General features: G+C 43.0%; 1 pseudogene; it reads right to left on the bottom strand.

Moving 5' to 3' along the window:
• Window positions 1–3323: 3323 nt before the first annotated feature.
• On the bottom strand, window positions 3324–3675 carry LOC126954579 (60S ribosomal protein L30-like; annotated as a pseudogene).
• Window positions 3676–22155: the final 18480 nt, after the last annotated feature.

Below are 22155 nucleotides of genomic sequence, written 5' to 3'. Positions count from 1 at the left end.
TTTGTCTGTACTTTCTCCAGGTTGGTAGAAGCATTCCCAACAACTTCAGAAAATGCAAATATTGTCACACATACTCTCGTCATGCATATAATTCCCAGTTTTGGACTCCCAACATCCATCCAGTCCAATAATGGACTCGCCTTCATCAGCCAAATTACCCAAGGCGTCTCTACATCCTTAGGTATAAAATGGGTTCTCCACACACCCTATAGGTCTCAATCTTCAGGCAAAATTGAAAAAGTTAACTCTGTCGTTAAAGCCCCACTCACCAAGCTGGCTCTAGAAACCCACCAGTCGTGGACAAAAAAATCTTCCTTTCACCCTCATGAGACTCTGCACAACACCAAAGGCACCCTCTTTTTATAGTCCCTTTGAAATCATGTATGGCCAAACTTTTGTCTTGGAGCCTCCACCCTTACCAGACTCTGAGCCACTCAGGAATTACCTCCCATCCTTAATCCAGACACGATCTTTCATTCGTAAAGCAGCAAATGAGGCCATGCCTCTCCCTGTCGACACCTCCTTGTCCTCTCAACATAACTGTCTTACAGGCACAGACGTGTTTCCAGATCCAGACGATGCTCCTGCTACAGCGACATGGTGGATACCAACCCATCTCTCAAGAATACCCAAAAAATTGAGGTTTTCTTTTTCCAAGGTGCCCATGCCACCCACTATGTCATGCCTTAAGTAGTTATTGAGAAAGTCATTCCTTTTCCCTTTTCTATAACCAAATAGACAAGAATGTAAGATTCTCCCCGGGACCTGAAAGCTTAAGGGGATGAGTAACTCCTCCGTGCTCAGGCCCAGTCCCAAGGCACAAGGCCACATGCATCAGCAGCGTGCGTCAGCAAGATAGCAGAAGCAGGAAGAGAGCCGGCCGGAAGACACATACCCCTGAAGATCAAGAAAGAGGCCATCTGGATATGACGTAGCAGTTACTTCAGACTAGGACACTTACTGTTTACGTGAGACTATAAAACCTTTGCCCCATCCTAACTTGGGACTGACACCATTTTAGGCCTCAGCCCGCCTACACCCAGGCGCTCATTAAAACAGCATGTTGCTCCAAAAAAAAAAAAAAAAAGATTGAAACTGGCCCGGGCCGGGCGCGGTGGCTCAAGCCTGTAATCCCAGCACTTTGGGAGGCCGAGACGGGTGGATCACGAGGTCAGGAGATCGAGACCATCCTGGCTAACACGGTGAAACCCCGTCTCTACTAAAAAATACAAAAAACTAGCCGGGCGAGGTGGCGGGCGCCTGTAGTCCCAGCTACTCGGGAGGCTGAGGCGGGAGAATGGCGTGAACCCGGGAGGCGGAGCTTGCAGTGAGCTGAGATCCGGCCACGGCACTCCAGCCTGGGCAACAGAGCGAGACTCCGTCTCAAAAAAAAAAAAAAAAAAAAAAAAAGAAACTGGCCCAATAGTTCCATAGACTATTCTTTCTGATAAACATAGAAATTGACCCTTCTGGTCTCAGCTTGAATGTTATATTTATTTTATTCAGAGTTCCTTCCTCAGGAAAGGACCTTCAGGCCTCTCAAAATGTAAGTATCAAAGAATTGAAAGTCACCAGATCACCACACCAGATGATTGCTTCCTTGCCCCTCCCCAGTTCTTGTTTTCTTACACATTGTTACACTTCTTCCCTGATATATAAACCTGGCATTTTAGTAGTCAGGGAGATGCACTTGAGACTGAGCTCACATCTCCTCAGCTACAGCATCTGACTAAAGCTTTCTTCCTTGGTAATACTCGTCGTTTCAGTGGTTGGCTTTCTATGCAGCAAGCAGCAGGACAGAGACCAAACCCCTGGTGTTCCAGTAACAAGATCTCTGTCCCAAGGCTACATACAGGTTCACTCACAGTGAACTCAGGTGAAGATGCAGACCTTAGAGTCAGCTAACTGTGAGTTTGAATTGAAGGAAAGCATTAAGCCTCAGTTTCTTCCTAAATAGGAAAAGTACAGTACCTCTTAGGATCTTAGTGAGACAAAATTATATAATATGATGAATGCAAAGTGCCTGGTCTGAAGTGAGCATGGCCTTCAGCAAATAACTTTTGTGAGCGTAAATTTTTAAATCTATGACTTTGATATAGTAGAATAGCGGTTTGTTATGAAATGAAATAGTGTACAAACACAACAGACACACAGTACTTCTCCACTTCCTGCCCCTGGTCCCAGCCCCAGCCAGCCAATCACAACTTTTACATTACAAAAAAGTCTATTTGAATTTCCTGACACATTTCTGTGAAGAGTAACTCACCACAATAATGAGCAAAGATTAATTTAAAACATAAACAGAGCTTAGGCAACACAGGAAGACTCTGTCTACAAAAATTTTTTTAAATTAGCCAGGTGTGGTGGCACATGCCTGTGGTCTCAGCTACTTGGGAAGCTGAGATGGGAGGATCACTGGATCCTGGTAGGTTGAGGCTATAGAGAGCCATAACTGTGCCACTGCACTCCAGCCTGGGAGACAGAGCAAGACCCTGTCTCAAACACACACACAAACACACACACATAAATAGGCTGGATGCAGTGAATCACACCTGTAATCCCAGCACAGCACTTTGGGAGGCCAAGGTGAGAGGATTACTTGAACCTAGGAGTTCAAGGTTGCAGTGAGCCATGATTGTGCCACTGCACTCCTGCCAAGGTGACAAAGCAAGATTCTATCTCAAAACTAAATAAAATGAAACAGGGATGAAAAAATACATTAGTGAAGAAAAAAATTACCATCTTAAGAAAAAGACCTGAAAAGTCCAGCTGCATGAGATAATATTGTAGCATATATGCAACCTTCAAAGTATGCCCAGTGGTATATCACTGGTTTCTTTCTCTGATGAATAAAGAAAGTTTTGGGAAAGAGTCTGACTTTTGAAAATTGGGCCACTTGTACAGAGTTTATTCTTCTTAAGAAATTATGACTTAACTTTTATGTTAAATATTTATTTGAAACAAGCTGAGGCAAGTTTTATTAAAGAAAAATTTTGCTTGGTTGCCGGGCGTGGTGGTTCACGCCTATAATCCCAGCACTTTAGGAGGCCGAGGCGGGCAGATCACTTGAGGTCAGGAGTTCAAAACTAGCCCGGCCAACATGGTGAAACCCGTCTCTATTAAAAATATAAAAATTAGCTGGGCATGGTGGCAGGTGCCTGTAATCCCAGCTACTTGGGAGGCTGAGGCAGGAGAGAGAATCCCTTGAACCCAGGAGGCAGAGGTTACAGTGAGCCAAAATCACATGCCACTGCATTCCAGCCTGGATGACAGAGAGAGACTCTGTCTCAAAAAAAAAAAAAGAGAGAAAAACTGTACTTGTTTTACTTTTCACCAGTCTGCTCTGGTATGCTACTAATGATATCAGAATGGGGTCAATGATAGCCAGTGTGTGTACTCTGTAGTATTTTCCCCACCCTGTGCCCAGTTCTATATTATTGCCACTGTGGTGATGGACACCAGTTTTGGCCAGTGTGGCATTGTACTTTATTTCATATTTCCTCAAAGCTGGGCAATTGTTGGTGAGGTCAACTGATTTCGCTTTGCCTTGTCTGATCATATTCACAGTCTGCTTGTATCCCAGCATGTACTGTCCACTTTTCACAATGAGTTGGAACCTAGAGTTTATCAACTCCAGTGACTTTTTCATCTTCACTGCAGCCAGCATCTTCCTGCCTTAGGTATGTGATGCTCCCCGGTTAAGAGCCACTAAGATAGCCAGGGAGCAAGAAAGGAAGGAGTTCTCACAATGCAAAGTTCTTCACAGCCTACATTAAATATTTTTTAAAATCATAGTCTCCAGTTCTGCCTTTCAGGTACATTCCCCATTTTTGCAGGCTTTAATGACTTCCCACTAAAATTTATCAGGTTTATAATAGGGTTCTATAGACATATATATTACTGGCATACTAAAACCTAATTTTCCAGTTACTATTTATACTACTTCCCAATCCCACTATTCAGCTACTTATACAAAATCTTCATTCATATATTCTAGTACTTTTTTTTAGTTGGGATATAAATGTGTTGTTAACTAATTTACTTAAAATGGCATCAAATGCCATTACCTTGTTAAAGGGTGCCAAAGATTTAATCTAAATGTTCAATGGGGCTGGGTACAGTGGCTCACACTTGCAATCCCAGCATGTTGGGAGTCCGAGGTGGGCAGATCACTTGAGGCCAGGAGTTCAAGACCAGCCTGGACAACATGGAGAAACCCATCTCTACTAAAAACACAAAAATTAGCCAGGCATGGTGGCGCATGCCTGTAATCCCAGCTACTCTGGAGGTTGAGGCACAAGAATCCTGTTTAAGCCGAGATAGCGCCACTGTACTCCAGCCTTGGTGACAGAGCAAAACCCTGTCAAAAAAAAGAAAGAGAAGGAAAGAAAGAAGGAAGGAAGGGAGGGAAGAGAGAGAGAGAGAGAGAGAGAGAGAGAGAGAGAGAGAGAGAGAGAGAGAAAGAAAGAAAGAAAGAAAGAAAGAAAGAAAGAAAGAAAGAAAGAAAGAAAGAAAGTAAGTTAGTTCAATGGGTTCTGAGGCAATTGGTCTAAGAGAGTTGTGGCGGGCAAGACCACACCCTCTGTGGTGGTGCAGATCTTCGCTTGGAGGGGTGCATATTCTCACTGGCAGTCATCCTGAGGGGAGGCGGATTCTAGAACAGAAAATAATGTGAGGCAGTGCACCTTTCATTAGAAGGGAGGAAGGAAAAACTTTCCTTTATCTTGTCTTCTGCCATTCGGCTTAGACTCTGAGAGAAGAGAATCTTAACGCTACACACAGTAGTAGTGGGACTGAGACTTGGGCTATACTAGTGTTGCTTTGGGGCCAGTGAGAGAAAGTTCCATAAAAGACCCTGAGTAAGGGCCTGGCCCTTATAGTTTTTTGTTTGGTTTGTTTTTAACTTTAATTTTATGCCAGGCACAGTGGCTCACACCTGTAATCCCAGCACTTTGGGAGGCCGAGGCGGGTGGATCACCAAGTCAGGAGTTCAAGACCAGCCTGGCCAGCATAGTGCAACCCCATCTTTACTAAAAATACAAAAAAAAAAAAAAAAAAAAAAAAAAAACAAGCTGGGCATGGTGGCAGGTGCCTGTAGTCCTAGCTACTTGGGAGGCTGAGGCAGGAGAATCGCTTGAACCTGGGAGGTGAAGGTTGCAGTGAGCCAAGATTGCACCACTGCACTCCAGCCTAGGCAACACAGCGAGACTCTGTCTAAAAAATAAATAAATAAATAAATAAAATAAAAAACTTTAAGTTCAGGGATACATGTGCAGGTTTGTTACACAGGTAAGTTTGTGTCATAGGGGTTTGGTGTACAGCTTATTTCATCACCCAGGTATTAAGCCTAGTACCCATTAGTTATTTTTCCTGATCCTATCCCTTCTCCCACTCTCCACCCTCCTGCAGACCCCAGTGATCTGTTGTTCCCCTCTTTGTGTCCACGTGTTCTCATCATTTAGCTACTACTTGTTATTTATTTTTTTTTTTTTTTGAGACGGAGTCTCGCTCTGTCGTCCAGGCTAGAGTGCAGTGGCCGGATCTCAGCTCACTGCAAGCTCCGCCTCCCGGGTTTACGCCATTCTCCTGCCTCAGCCTCCCGAGTAGCTGGGACTACAGGCGCCCGCCACCTCGCCCGGCTAGTTTTTTGTATTTCTTAGTAGAGACGGGGTTTCACCGTGTTAGCCAGGATGGTCTCGATCTCCTGACCTCGTGATCCACCCATCTCGGCCTCCCAAAGTGCTGGGATTACAGGCTTGAGCCACCGCGCCCGGCCTTAGCTACTACTTGTAAGTGAAAACATGCAGTATTCAGTTTTCTGTTCCTGGATTAGTTTGCTAAGGATAATTGTTACAGGTAGTTAGGCATGAGTGGGGCGGGAGAAGACTCCCCAACCCACTAAGAATGTGGATGATGGTTCAGTATTATCACATGTCCTCTCTAAAAGTGATAAATTGGCAGCCGGTGCCAGGGAGAGGCCATTTCCTGATGGTCCACACCTTTTGCACTAAAGCGTTAATTGAAGGCAGACACCAGGGAGAAGCAACTTCCCAGGAATGCGCATTAAGAGATAAAATGGTGGGGTATGACTCTCCAAGAAAACACCACTGAAGAAGGGGAGAAAGCCTCAGATGGGCATGTGTACAACTTCCTAAACACGTGCAGCCAAAGATAAGGAGGGCGCTGTGCGTGTGGGCAGCCCACCCTAAGGGAAGAGTCAGGGGAAAGGGGCCAGCCTATCAAGTTCTAGAATCAAGGTTAAACACCACACTTGATCTCAGTGCCCGCTTGGGTCTCTTACAAGCCTACTCTCCTTTTCTTTCTTTCCTGGTCTAAAGCCTTTTAAATAAACTTCCACTCCTGCTCTGAAATTTGTCTGGGTCTCCTTTTCTGCCTTATGCCTCTCAGTTGAATTCTTTCTTCTGAGGAGGCAAGAACTGAGGTTGCTGCAGACCCATACAGATTTGCCACCAGTAACTCAGATACCTTCCACCAGTAACATAATGGCCTCCAGCTTCATCCACATTCTTGCAAAGGACAAGATCTCATCAATGGAAGACTAGATAATGTGGTACATATACCCCACGGAATACTATGCAGCCCTTGTAGTTTTGCATTACTCTTAGCTTTCCGTATCTGTAAAGCATTCAGTAAAGCTACATCAATTGTCAGGCCATGAGCCATCCAGCTTCTTTCTCTTTGGAGACCGTATGTCCCAATTTATCATCACAGTCTCATTGATTAAGAACAGCAGATGACTGTGCACAGTGGTCCATGCCTATAAACCCAGAACTTTGGGAGGCCAAGGTGGGAGGATCACTTGAGGCCAGGAGTTCCAGACCAGCCTGGGCAACACACCAAGACCCCATGTCTACAAAAATCATTTTTTTAACTAGTTGACTGGTGGTGGATGTCTATAGTCCTAGCCACTCAGGATACTGAGGTGGGAGGATCTCTTGAGCCCAGGAGTTTGGGGCTTCAGTGAGTCTGAAACAGAAAGAATACAGGATGGTCACAGGAGAATAGAAAATTTTAGGCAGGAGTTACACATGATTAGAAGAAAGGAAACTGTTGAAATGTCTGCATAAACTAGGGGCTGATAAGACCCTGAAAACCAGGTGTGAACCAAGCTGGCTAAGACTGACCAGACCCATCATAGTGCTGGATTTGACCTGAGTTTCACCTAGGACCTCATTATATGCTCATTAAAATACTCGATCACACACCCACCAGCACCATGACAGTTCCAGGAACACATACATTTGGTGTAAAAATGGGTGGCACCACAGTTCCAGGAAATCTTTACCTTTCCAGGAATCTTCATGAAATATTTCATGCCTTGATTTTTATATTTTATTTTTGTTTTATTTATTATTTTTTATTTTTTAAATATATTTTAATTTTAATTTTTTGTATTTCTTTATCCACCCCTTGATTAAAGAAACTCATAGAGATAGAAACCCCAGACCCCACTGTGCACCTCTCTTGAGTACACCTGCACTCCCCTTTCTTGAATGTGTACTCTTCATTTTGCAACAAATCTTCATACTTTCACTATCTTTACCAACTCGTTCTTTAATTCTTTCTTGCAATGGTGTCAAGAGCCTGGACACCAACCAGAGTCAAGGTCCCACTGGCATTTGGGGACCTCTCCCCTAGCCCATTGGTATCAAGTCCAACAGTGGCTCACACCTGTAATCCCAGCACTTTGGGAGGCCTAGGCGAGAGAATCGCTTGAGCCCGGGAGTTTGAGACCAGCCTGAGCAACATCGTGACACCTCATCTCTACAAAAAAAATTTAAAAACTAGCCAGGTGTGGTGGTGTGCACCTGTAGCCCCAGCTACTAGGGAGGCTGAGGTGGGAAGATCTCTTGAGCCCAGGAGGTCGAGGCTGCAGTGAGCCATCATTGCACAACTACACTTCAACCTGGGCAACAGAGCAAGACCCTGTCACATTTAATTCTGCTTTCTTTGTTGTATATGTATCCAAGGAGTCTAGAAATATACATTTTAAAAAAATCCCTGTTACCTAAAACTTTTTTAGGGATTATTGTGTATAAGTATAAACACATAAGTAACAATTATTTAATTGCATTTTCTACCTTGTAGGAGAAAGCGCAATTGTATGGGCAGAGCACTTGGACTAAGAATTAGGAAACCAGTGTTCTAGCTTTGGCAATGCCACTAAATGGGCACATCACTTAATTTAGGGTCCTCCAGTTTTAGTCATATAAACCTTCATGTCCTCTTGAGAGCTTTCTACCTGTTTAAATAGCTTTGAGCTCTAAAGAAAAAGCTATCATTATATAAGCTCAATGAGAGCTACATTGTCATTATTTACATAAAAGTTTCTGTAGTCTTCCAAAGTACATACAAATTTAAAGTTAAGCTTTTATTTAAAAACATCAGAAAGGCCAGGCCCAGTGGCTCATGCCTGTAATCCCAACACTTTGGGGGATGGAGGCGAGAAGATCACTTGAAGCCAGGTGTTTGAAACCAGCCAGGGCAACAGAGGGAAAACCCATCTCTACAAAAATGTTTTGTTTGTTTTTGTTTTTGAGACAGAGTCTCACTCGGTCGCCCAGGCTAGAGTGCAGTGGCACAATCTCAGCTCACCGCAACCTCCGCCTCCTGGGTTCAAGCAATTCTTTGGCTCACTCAGCCCCCCGAGTAGTTGAGATTTCAGGTGTGCGCCACTGTATCAAGCTAATTTTAATATTTTTAGTAGAGACAAGGTTTCACCACGTTGACCAGGCTGGTCTTGAACTCCTGACCTCAGGTGATCCACCCACCTCGGCCTCCCAAAGTGCTGGGATTACAGGTGTGAGTCACCACACCAGGTCAAGGTTTTATTTTTTTTAAAGAGTGTTTACTACATTAAAAAAGAGATAATTTATTTATTTAAGACAGGGTCTCACTCTATTGCCCAGGCTGTAGTGTAGTGGCGCAATCTCGGCTCACCGCAATCTCCGCCTCCCACTTTCAAGTGATTCTCCCACCTCAGTCTCCCAAGTAGCTGGGATTATACGCACCCGCCACCATGAACAGCTAAATTTTTTGTATTTTTAGTAGAGATGGAGTTTCACCATGTTGGCCAGGCTACTCTCAAACTCCTGACCTCAAGTGATCTGCCCTCCTCAGCCTCTCAAAGTGCTGGCATTACAGGTGTGAGCCACCGAACCCAGCCAAAAAAGAATTTAGCGCATTCTTTTCCTCTATAAATCATGCCAATACCTGAAGTAGAAATATTTCTTATAAGGTAGCATAAAATAAAATGAATAAATTAAACTTTCTTATGAGATGATTTTTATTTCCCTGATATCTTCTCTTCTGAACAAACGAAGTGAAGATAAATACATAAACATGGAGAAAATGTGTGTTGTGGACTTTATTTGCAAAAGAACAGTGATATTTTGCATGTAATTAAATATCTTTTAGGTAGGAACACATAGGTTCTATTGTATACACAAAAAAGAGAAATATTCTTAAGTTTAGCTTTTCTGATTAAAAAAATACATAAATGGCTGGGTGCGGTGGCTCACACCTATAATCCTAGCACTTTGGGAAGCTGAGACGTGTGGATTGCCTGAGCTCAGGAGTTCGCGACCAGCCTGGGCAACACAGTGAAACCCCGTCTCTCCTGAAAAATACAAAAACTTAGCCGGGCGTGGCAGCATGTGCCTGTAATCCCAGCTACTTGGGAGGCTGAGACAGGAGAATCGCTTGAACCCAGGAGGCAGAGGTTGCAGTGAGCCAAGATGGCACCATTGCACTCCAGCCTGGGCAACAGAGCAAGTCTCCATCTCAAAAAATAAATAAATAAACCCATAAACATTTAGGCTGGGCGTGGTGGCTCATGCCTGTAATCACAACACTATGGGAGGCCGAGGCTGGCGGATTACTTCAGGTCAGGAGTTAAGACCAGCCTGGCCAACATGGCAAAACCCTGACTCTCCTAAAAATACAAAAATGAGCTAGGCATGGGGGTGCATGCCTTTCATCCTGGCTACTCGGGAGGCTGAGGCACGAGAAACACTCAGACCTGGGAGGTGTAGGTTGCAGTGAGCCAAGATTGTGCCAGTGCATTTCAGCCTGGGTGACAGAGCAAGACTCTGTTTCAAAAAAATAAAAATAAACATTTAAATAAGATATTTTAGTTTTATCTTGCTTCATAAAAAAAAAATCACTAAAATTTAGTAGCTTAAAATAACAATGATCCGTTATTTCTCATGATTCTGTAGGTTGACTGAATTTAGCTGGGTGGTTCTTCCACTCCACTTGTATTTGAAGTCACTCATGAGGCTATGCTCAGCCTGAAGCACACCTGGGGCCAAACCATTTCAGAGAAGCACATCCTCCAAAGTGTCTCTCCACATGGCTCTCATCATTCAGTGGTCTGGCCTGAGCTTTTGTACAGCACAGTGGCTGACTTCAAAGATACTGAAGGTGGAAGCTTCCAGAATACTTAAAGCTTAGGTGTGGAAGTGGCAAAGTCACACAAGATGCATTTTATTGATTAAAGGAAGTCACAAGGCCACTTCAGTTAAAAGGAAGGGAAAATAGACTACTTGATGGCAGAAGCAGCATGAGTGCATAAGGTGGGAGAAATTGTTGATGGTCATGTTTGCCGACAAACTACCACACACAGTAATATATAAGATCATTATATATATTTCCTCTCTGTCTCATTAAACAGCTATCAAAGAGTTTGTCCTTATTTTATTTTGTTTTTTTAACTTTTTAGCATGAACCTACAGGACATACAGAGTCCATTTTCCTTCATTTTTTCCTTCTTTCTCTCTCTCCTTTCTCTTTTTTTTTTCTCTCTCTCTCTCCCTTTCTTTCTTTTTTCTTTCTCCCTCCCTCCCTCCCTCCTTCCTTCCTTCCTTCCTTCCTTCCTTCCTTCCTTCCTTCCTTCCTTCTTTCCTTTCCTTCCTTCCTTCCTTCCCTCCCTCCCTCTCTTCTTTCTCTCTCTCCCCTCTCCTCTCTTCTCTTTTTCTTCCTTTTCTCCAGGAGACAAGTTTTTGCTCCAGGCTGTAGTACAGTGGTGCAATCATAGCTCACTGTAGCCTCTAACTCCTGTGCTCAAGCAATCCTCTTGCTCCGGCCTCCCAAAGTGGTAGGATTAAGGTGTAAGCCACTGCACCTGGCCTAACTGTCCTATCTAAATGCAGTTACCTTTTCCACAACTTTGTGAAGGTAGCAATTTATTTTGAGATAAAATTTACATAGCCAAGATCCTCTCTCAGTTGTGTTTGCAGCTGCTCAGCCATCTCTCTCAGGCATCAGTGCCACCTCTAGCTTGCTGAGCTCCGGGCAAAAGGCAGGGGGCTGGTAAGGAACAAGTTTTCTATACCATAGCTCTTTCCAAGCTGATTGCCTGCAAATCAACCAGGGAGTGAAGAAATCTTATCACTACAGGCTTGGCACTCTGGCATTCCTTGAAACCAGACATTGTTAGAAGTTCACTAAACTTTTATTTTTCAAATGTCTCATCCAGCATCTGGTGTGAGAAATTGTGTAGGACTTTAACACTGATCTTGGAGCTTCCAGAGTATAGGTTTTAGTGCTTTGAAGGAGGCAAATGAAGCCTATCTGGCTGCCCTATTTGAAGTTACTAACTAGTATGTGATCTTAGTGTAATAATTGTGAAAAAAGACATCCAGCCATTCCCCCCAGTATATCTACAGAAAGAGCTTAAAATCCACTACGATCGGGCGCATTTCATTCTCAAGCAAAACAAAACATGTTTGTCTTCCCTGCTATTATTTATTCTGACCATTAAATATTTGGTGGGGGCAGGGAGAGAAGTCAAAATGTATCTACATATATTATTGTTACATTAGACTGGGTGGCTTAAAAAGAAATGTAGTTTCTCACAGTTCTGGAAGCTCTAAGTCCAAAATCAAGAGGTCAGCAGGCTTGGTTCTATGAATAAGACCTCAAAAGCACAGGCAACAGAAGCAAAAATAAATGAATGGGATTATATCAAACTAAAAATCTTCTACACAGCAGAGGAAACAATCCACAGAGTGAAAAGACAACCTACAGGATCAGAGAAAACATTTGCAGACACTCATCCCACAGGGGATTAATATCCAGAAGATACAAAGAACTCAAACATCTCAACAGCAAAAAACAAAACAAGAAAAAGTCTGATTATAAAGTAGGCAAATGATCTTAACAGAAAGTTAAATACTGCATGTTCTCACTCACGTGTGGAAGCTAAAAAAAGTTGATCTAATAGAAGTAAAAGTGGAACCAGAGGATATTAGAGACTGGGAAGGGAAGGACAGGGAGAGAATTGTTAAAGGATATGAAATTACAGCTAGATAGGAGGAGTAAGTTCTAGCGCTCTGTAGCATTGCAGGTTGCTTATAATTAACAATAATGCATTGTATAGTTTCAAATAGCTAGAAGAGAAGATACTGAATGTTGCTGTGTGTGTGTGGGTATGGGTGTGGGTGTGTGGGTGTGTTGGTGTGTGGGTGTTTTAAGATGGAGTTTTGCTCTGTCACTTAGGCTGCAGTGCAGTGGTGCAATCTCGACTCACTGCAACCTCCACCTCCCCGGTTCAAGCAATTCTAGTGCCTCAGCCTCCCAAGTAGCTGGGATTACAGGTGTGCGCCACCATGCCCAGCTAATTTTTGTATTTTTAGTAGAGATTTTTTCACTATGTTGGCCAGGCTGGTCTCAAACTCCTGACCTCAGGTGATCCCCCGGCCTCCACCTCCCAAAGTGCTGGGATTACAGGCGTGAGCCACTATGCCTGGCAGGATATTTGATAGAGCAGGAGCACCGTCATCTCGGACAAACACTGCCACTTTAAGTTCCAACTCCCTTTCTAGCCTCATGCATGTCAAGGAAATCACTTCTCTTCTAACTACAAGCAGCCAGAAAGAGCAGACAGTAAAACACAAGTGACCGCTTGGGCACAGAGGGAGGTGAGGAGAAAGTCTCTTGGGGCAACTGCCAAACTTCACCCTCATACAATGGGCCCCAGTAAAACAGTGGCCTTAATAAGTACTTTTCTTTCCCTTCAGGTACACTAAGATAGAAAAGCTAAAAGCAGACTCGGGGGGATATGCCTGCAGCTGCAAAAAGATGTATGGGAACAGACATGCAACTGTCCCTCCCAGAGAAGCACAACAAAGAGACACAGAAGCAGGCCAAGCCTCTCATAAACTCTCCCACCCTGAATCTTTAAAAACTCTTAGTCTGTAAGAGAGTGTGACTCTAACCTAACTTGGCCAACTGCCCCTCTCAGGTTTGTTTAAAATAAACCTGTCCCTGTTGACTGAAAAGCCATCTTCTGTGTTTCTCTCCTCTTTAATTCTTACAATATTAAATGTTGTCAACACAAAGAAATGATAAATCTTTGAAATTACCAATATGCTAACTACCCTGATCTGATCACTATGCATTGTTTGTATTAAAACACTATGTAGCCCATGAATATATACAATTACTATTCTTTAAAAAATGAAAAAAACATGTAAATGTAGTATTGACAGCAACTAATTGGATTAGTTTTTGTAGCATTTTTAGCTTCTATCCATTCAGTATTCTTTTTTTTTTTTTAGACAGAGTTTGGCTGTGTCACCCAGGCTGGAGTACAGTGGAACGATGTTGGCTCACTGCAACCTCTGCCTCCTGGGTTCAAGCCATTCTCCTGCCTCAGCCTCCCTAGTAGCTGGGGTTACAGAAGGGTGCCACCACACCCGGCTAATTTTTGTATTTTTAGTAGAGATGGGATTTCATTGTGTTGGCCAAGCTGGTCTCGAACTCCTGACCTCAACTGATCTTCCCACCTCAGCCTCCCAAAGTGCTGGGATTACAGGCATGAGCCGCCACATCCAGCCCATTCAGTATCTTTTTATAATTAAATTTAATTTTTAAAGTATATTTATATATATTTCTTTTCTTTTCTTTTTTTTTTTTTTTTTTTTGAGACAGAGTGTCACTCTGTTGCCCAGGCTGGAATGCAGCAGTGCAATCTTGGCTTACTGCAACCTCTGCCTCCCAGGCTCAAGCGATTCTCGTGCCTCAGCCTCTGGAGTAGCTGGGATTGCAGGCGCCTGACACCATGCCTGGCTAATTTCTGTATTTTTAGTAGAGATGGGGTTTCACCATGTTAGCGAGGCTGGTCTTCAACTCCTGGCCTCGGCCTCCCAAAGTGCTAGGATTACAGGCCTGGGCCACCAGCCATTCCCACAATTTTTTTTTTTTTTTTTTTTTTTTTTGAGACTGAGTCTTGCTGTCACCCAGGCTAGAGTGCAGTGACACCATCTCAGCTCACTGAGACCTCCACCTCCCAGGTTCAAGAGATTCTCCTGCCTCAGCCTCCCAAGTAGCTGGGACTACAGGTGCATGCCACCACACCCAGCTAATTTTTTGTATTTTTAGTAGAGACAGTATTTCACCGTGTTAGCCAGGATGGTGTTGATCTCCTGACCTTGTGATCCACCTGCCTCGGCCTCCCAAAATGCTGGGATTACAGGCATAAGCCACCAGGCCTGGCGTTTTTTTTTTTTTTTTTTTTTTTTAAGACACAGCCTTGCTCTGTCACCCAGACTGGAGGGCAGTGGCGCGATCTCGGCTCACTGCAACCTCTGCTTCCTGGGTTCAAGTGACTCTCTTGCCTCAGCCTCCCAAGTGGCTGGGATTACAGATGCCTGCCACCACTCTCAGCTAATTTTTTGTAGTTTTAGTAGAGATGGGGTTTCCCCATGTTGGCCAGGCTGGTATCGAACTCCTGACCTCAGGTGATCCACTCGCCTTGGCCTCCCAGAGGGCTGAGATTACAGATGTGAGCTACTGCACCCGGCTGTTTCCACTCTTTTAAGATAAATTCTGGGCCAGGCGTGTTGGTTTACACCTGTAATCCCAACATTTTGGGAGGCTAAGGTGGGAGGATTGCTGGAGCCCAGGAGTTGGAGATCAGCCTGGGCAACATGGTGAAATCCTATTGCTACAAAAATTAGCCCAGTATGGTGGTGCATGCCTATAGTCCCAGCTACTCAGGAGGCTGAGGGGGCACGAACACCTGAACCCAGGGAGGTTGAGGCTGCAGTGAGCCATGATCGTGCCACTGCACCACAGCCTGGGTGACAAAGTGAAACCTTGTTTCAAAACCAAAAAGATAAATTCTAAAATCCTATGCTACAACAGCCAGCATGGTCTGGCTCTTCTCACTTGCCTCCCTCCCTCCCTCCCACACTCCAGGTTTCGGAATCTTCTAATTGCCTCAGCGTGTTCACACATGGTGTTCCTTTAACTGGGAACACTCTTTCCCACTTATTTCCCTTTTCCCAAGTATCCAGGTCTTTGAGAAGACTTTCTCTGATCCCAGCACTAGGGAAGTGGGTATCTCAGTTACCCTTGCTTCTAGTTTTCTATTTTTCCTAGTACGTATTTATTGGAATCATAATTATGTCATCATATGAGAGATGATGTAAGTAATTTTCCTTTCCCCCACAGGAGTATAAATTCTATTAGGGCAGGCACTATCTCTATTTTGTTATTCAGTGTACCTCCAGCGGCTAGCACAGTGCCTGATGTAAAGTAGGCAGTCAATATCTGTGAATTCATGAACATAAGGGAAGTGGAAAGCAAGATTTTTGCCCTTTAAGAGATTAGAATCTTCCTGGGAAAAGAAAAAAAAAATTCAGGAAACACTTAGCTGTGCCCAACTATGCCTGGCAGTTCAATAATTAAGAACCAAAAGGTGCATTCACCATTGTTCCATCTGTAAGGGCGCACCCTTCTATATAAAAGTAACTTGACTCGCTGAGAATTAAAAAGAAAATTAAAAAATAAAATAAAATAAAATAAAAAAGAACCAAAATGCCAGGTACAGTGGCTCACAACTGTAATACATACCTAATCCCAACACTTTGGCAGGCCAACGTGAGAGGATCACTTGAACCCAGGAGATTGAGGTTGTAATGAGAAGCTGGGCAACAGAGCAAAATCTAGTCTCAAAAAAAAAAAAAAAAAAAAAAAAAATTACATGGCCGGGAAAGATATCATAAATCCAGGGTAAGGTTTTTTATACAGATTAAGGTGATGCCTTCTCCAGTGATTAAAAGTCTCTAAAGATTTAGTCATCCTTCTCTTCCTGATTCAGAGAGGGACATACACTTATAAACAGAGATTTCCTTTACAGCTTTAAATTTCTTTTACAAAAGGGTAACTCCCCAGAACTTCTCCTATGTCTGTTGTTTCTCAAAATAACCAGCTCACAATAATCCTTATGACAAAGAGGCATATTTGGGATAGCACATTCTGGACTCTACAGTCATATTTTGGGGTGGTGTGTCCTGAATCCCATTAATATGTTTCACTTATAAAATTAATAATAAAGTATAATATGTATGTTTAAAAGTGAAAATAGACTTTCACTTTTAAATGATTTTTCACTCACACCTGTAATTCCTGCACTTTGGGAGGCCAAGGCAGGAGGATTACCTGAGCTCAGGAGTTCAAGACCAGCTTGGCCAATATGGTGAAACTCCGTCTCTACTAAAAATACAAAAATTAGCTGGGAATGGTGCTCACCTGTAGTCTCTGCTACTTTGGGGCTGAGGCAGGAGAATCGCTTGAACCCGGCAGGTGGAGGCTGGAGTGAGCCGAGATAGTGCCACTGCACTCCAGCCTGGACAACAGAGTGAGAATCTCTCAAAAAAATAAATAAATATATTGTAATATAATAATCAAAATATACACAAACACCTATATACATTAATACACACATGAATATATTAAAAACCTGAAAGAATATAAGCCAAACCATTCACTGTAATATCTTTGGATGGAAGGATTATGGGAACTTTCTCTTATCTCATTATATAAATATATAACATACTTTTTGTCTGTTTGTGACGGCATGTTGCTCTGTTGCCCAGGCTGAAGTGCAGTGGTGCCATCATAACTCACTGTAACATTGAATTCCTGGGCTCAAGTAATCCTCCCGCCTCAGCCTCTCTAGTAGTTGGGATTACAGGTGTGAGCAGGTGCTTTTTTTGTTTAACCCAAACCAGTCACTTATTCATTATTTAAACTAGTGTAAATTATTCACTGAAGCTATAGAAATTAATTTTCTACCAGAAACAACCTTATATCTAGAGTCATCTATACAAGCTCAGATCAGACTAATGCCTCTTGGAATTCTCTATCAGAATGCCTTCTCAGGATTAGCTGAACTGACACTGCTGAAACTTTTACTTTGCTCTTGGAATTTTATCTTAAAGAGGACTCTGTTGGAATTCAAATTAGCTTCTTAACCCTGTCTGCAATAATTCTTAAAGCATGAGTCAGCACCACTATTTCTTACTTTATCTCCTTTGCCAGAGTTCTATTGTTTTTATATTTGTGGATGTTCAAGGGTATTTAAAAAAAAAAAAAAACAAACCAATGATCCTTACCCAAGATACATCATTTAAGTCATTTTTACTAAATTACCAAGGATTTTCAAAGCAGACTATTTTAACACATTATAACAGATTAGGCCCTATTAACTATTTTTACATAATAATAAGGTCTGCAGTCCCCATCAAAGGCCTTTTCCTTCAGAACTACTATCACAGTGTCCCCTGCAGGTCACCAGGTAGACGTGCATCCTGAGGGGGCATATTTCTTAACAGTGTTTGTGTAATTTTCCTTATGCCTCTTTAACAGATGGAATGAAATAATAACAAATTGGAATGTTATCACATTAATACATCTTCAAATTTCCCTGGAACTTCAGATAAATTTATTTCTGTGTCTATAATCTTAGAATTATATCAAGTTTTATCAGAGATTTTTAAAACTCTCATTACATTTTTAATACACAAAAATATTACAAAGAAAACAAAATGTGTTTATAACAGTATTTCCCAGATAACATAGCCTTAACAAATAATACTTATCTAGGGGCAGTGGCTCACTCCTGTAATCCCAGCCTTTTGGGAGGCTGAGACGGGAGGACTGCTTGAGCTCAAAAGTTCAAGACCAGCCTGGGCCATATCTCAACAAAACATCAAAAAATTAGCCAGGGATGGTGGCGTGCACCTGTAATCCCAGCTACTCAAGAGGCTGAGGCGGGAGAATCGCTTGACCCTGGGACGTGGAGGCTGCAGTGAGCCATGATCACACAGCTGTACTGCAGCCTAGGCAACAGGATTGAGACCCTGTCTCGAAAAAAAAAATTAAAATAATACTTGTTCGCCATTAGAAATAAATCATGTCTATAATTAAAACATGAAATTCATCATATTATATTTTGAGTATGTTTGCATTTAAAGTTTTTTTAATTGGCAGATATTTGAAAATGTGATCTTTATGGCCCTGAAAGCCCTTCATAGGTGATATGAAAAAGCAAGCACTGTTTCACTTTGGATGCTCTGAAAAGCAGACACAAAGACAGGAGTCCATGTGCAAGAGAGAGACCTACTGGGGAAATGTCTGTGAAAGATAAAGGGAAGACAGCAGGAGTAAGCAAGGACAGGCTGCAGAAAACCATGCTTATCTGACACCTGGGAAAGGAGGAAGGGAAGGATAGGAGTCTCAGACTTCAGCACAAGCTAACATAATCTTAGCCAGGCTGATGCAGAGTCCTTGAGCCAAAGCCCCATTACAGGAATCCTGCATCTTGTAAGAATGGGCCTATGTTAATACCCCACCATGGTCACTGATGTTGTGGCAGAGAAGGTTAGAGGGTGGTAATGTTCACAGAAGCTGCAGGGGGGGAGCTTTCAGCCAACAGTGGCTCCCCCCACAGGTTCAACCAGAGTGGAGCATGTCCATGGCCATCAAATACTCCATTCATTCTGAATAAACTGTATAATAAATAATATTCTATGAAGATAAGATATATTTCCCTTTATGATACTCATTTATTTGTAAGCATATTTGTTTAAAAGTTTATCTGTTGTGAGTGAAATCATTACTTAAAAATCATATTCTTATCCTTTTCATGAGAAAAAATCAATATCCAAAAATTCAAATAGAAAAGTGAAAGATAGTTTTTTTCTTGAAATTGAGGTTCCATTAACCCTATTTAAAATAGAATACCACAAATTTAACAGAGATGAATATTACTGGATCCCAATTAAAGCAAGCAAGCACATCCTTCTGAAGCAATCAACCCTATAATTAACATGATTCTAATATAGCAGCTAAAATGTTTGTCTTATTTTCATAGTTATTCTTCTTTCTAAATTTTTTTTAAGAGACAAGGTCTCACTCTGTCTCCCAGGCTGAGGTGGCACAATCAAAGCTCACTACAGCTTCAAGCTCCTAGACTCAAGCAGTCCTCCCGCCTCAGCTTCCCCAGTAGCTGGGACTACAGGTGTGCACCACCACACTTGACTGATTTTTTATTTTTTGAAACTGGGTCTGGCCCAGGCTGGAGTATAGTGGCATGATCTCAGCTCACTGCAACTTCCGCCTCCTGGGCTCAAGTGATCCTCCCACCTCAGCCTCCTAAATTGCTGGGATTACAGGTGTGGGCCACCATGCCTGGCCAACTAACTCTTTTATTTTATTTATTTTTTATTTATTATTTTTTTTTGAGTCAGAGTCTCACTCTGTTGCCCAGGCTGGAGGGCAGTGACACAATCTTGCCTCACTGCAACTTTGGCCTCCTGGTTTTAAGCAGTTCTGCCTCAACTTCCTGAGTAGCTGGGATTACAGGCACATGCCACCTACCTGGCTAATTTTATATTTTTAGTAGAGACGGGGTTTCACCATGTTGGCCAGGCTGGTCTTGAACTTCCGACCTCAGGTGATCCACCTGCCTTGGCCTCCCAAAGTGCTGGGATTACTGGCGTGAGTTGGGATTATAGGCATGAGCCACCACACCTGGACTAATTTTTTGTTGTTGTTTGTTTTTGTTTTGAGATGGAGTCTTGCTCTGTCACCCAGGCTAGAGTGCAGTGATGTGATCTCGACTCACTGGAACCTTCGCCTGGGTTCATGTGATTCTCCTGCCTCAGCCTCCCAAGTAGGTGGGATTACAGGCACCCACCACCATGGTCAGCTAATTTTTGTATTTTTAGTAGAGACAGGGTTTCGTCATATTGGCCAGGCTGGTCTCCAACTCCTGACCTCGTGATCCACCCGTCTTGGCCTCCCAAAGTGCTGGGATTACAGGCATGAGCGACCGCACCTGGCATAATTTTTAAAAAGTTTTTGAAGAGACAGTCTTGCTATGTTGCCTAGGCTGGTCTCAATCTCCTGACCTCAAGCCATACTCTCTGCTCAGACTCCCAAAACACTGGAATTACAGGCATGAGTGACCGTGCCCAATCTTTTTTTTTTGAGACAGATTCTCTGTTGCCCAGGCTGGAGTGCAGTGGAGGGATCTCGGCTCACTGCAACCTCCACCTCCCAGGTTCAGGTGATTCTCCTGCCTCAGCCTCCCAAGTAGCTGGGATTACAGGCGCATGCCACCAGGCCTGGGTAATTTTTGTATTTTTAGTAGAGACGGGGTTTTGTCATGTTGGTCAGGCTGGTCTCAAACTACTATTTCAGGTGATCTGCCCACCTCAGCCTCCCAAAGTGCTGGGATTATAGGTATGAGCCACTGTTCCCGGCCAGGTATTTATAGCAGTGCAAGAAGGGACGAATACACTCTCCCATGAGTCATTCTTTAGCATACAAAAACCAGTAAATTCCTAAGGTTTTAGAAGCTTCCACGCCAGGAACTCAGGACAAAGATTAAATATTTATTTTCTTTTTTACTATACTACAGACAAATCCTTGATCTTTGACCACTGATTCCTTTTGGCAAAGAATTATAAGAGTTAAAAGGCAGTGGCACATTTCTAAAACCCCATTCAATCACTAATAATCTGTCCAGTCCATCAGTCTATCATATGAAAATGTCTCCCAGGGTGTAGCCACTCAGGCTTCCATTTGATCTTTTCAGGTTTCAAAAGCAGAGTTCTTAGCAATATATATCTTCATTATTTCAGGCATCTGATATAATTAAGCTAAGAGATAATATCTTGAGTTTCTTTGGAGATCTTAATGAATATTGGATTTCCCTCATTATATAACCCATTTACTTATTCCTTTACTCTCATCTACTATTTCTCCTTATCTCCACTCACATCCAAGCTTTTTTGGCTTTGGAAGGAGTATTTGGTTCAGCTACTGTGCTGCTCTGGGTTGCAGGCAGTAAAACTAATGATGTGGTTCAGGACACACTACTCCAAAATATAGCACCTGAGCATTTGAGAGATCATTTTCATCTTCACCTCACTCCTTTTCCTCCGAAGCAGGTCATAAACCATAGAAAGAATACTCTGGCCATTTCCCTTGAGGCAGGCCATAAAACCCGGTGTCCTTCCCTGAAGTAGGTCATAAGACCGTCATTTGAGAGGTACTCTCCCCTTACATAGAGAAAAGGAACATCCTTACCTCTGAAGACCCCAGGACACAGAGAAGAAAGAACCTGAACAAACAGTCCATTCTAAGTTCCCCCAGTTTGTTACCATTACATCACACTCCCTTTGTGTAATCATACTCCTGCACGACTGTCCACTCTTTATCAACGCTATGACAATTGTCTTCCACCCCTTCATTGAAATTTCATTATCTACTGACTGCAGCAAGAAGATTGAAAGTCAAACATCAAACCTAGAGTACAGAGGAACTTTGTCGGAAGCTATTGACTTCTGCTTGGGCTCATCCAACTTCCACAAAGAATCCTTTGCAAGCAATCGTCCATCTCTCAAGCTCATCCAAAGAATCATTTGTGACCCTCAAAATTACTTACATTCCTCCATCTCCCTCTCCCTTACGAAAAAGTGTACATAAGCATCTGAACCTAACTGGGTTATGGGGTAATCACTCTACTGTGATTTTCTCCAGGGCACATTAATAAATTTATATGCCAGCCAGGAGCACCTGTAATCTCAGCAATTTGGGAGGCCAAGTCGGGGGGGGGGGCAGATCACCTGAGGTCAGGAGTTCAAGACCAGCCTGGCCAACATGGTGAAACCTTGTCTCTAACAAAACTACAAAAAAAATAAGCCGGGCTTGTTGGCATGTGCCTGTAATCCCAGCTACTCAGGAGGCTGAGGCAGAAGAGTCACTTGAACCCGGGAGGTGGAGGATGCAGTGAGCTGAGATGGTGCCACTGCACTCTGGCCTGGGTGACCGAGA

Source organism: Macaca thibetana, chromosome 5, assembly GCF_024542745.1.
Source record: "Macaca thibetana thibetana isolate TM-01 chromosome 5, ASM2454274v1, whole genome shotgun sequence".
Lineage (NCBI taxonomy): Eukaryota > Metazoa > Chordata > Mammalia > Primates > Cercopithecidae > Macaca > Macaca thibetana.
Note: the sequence above shows the minus strand (reverse complement) of the source record. Positions and strands in the feature narration are given on the sequence as shown.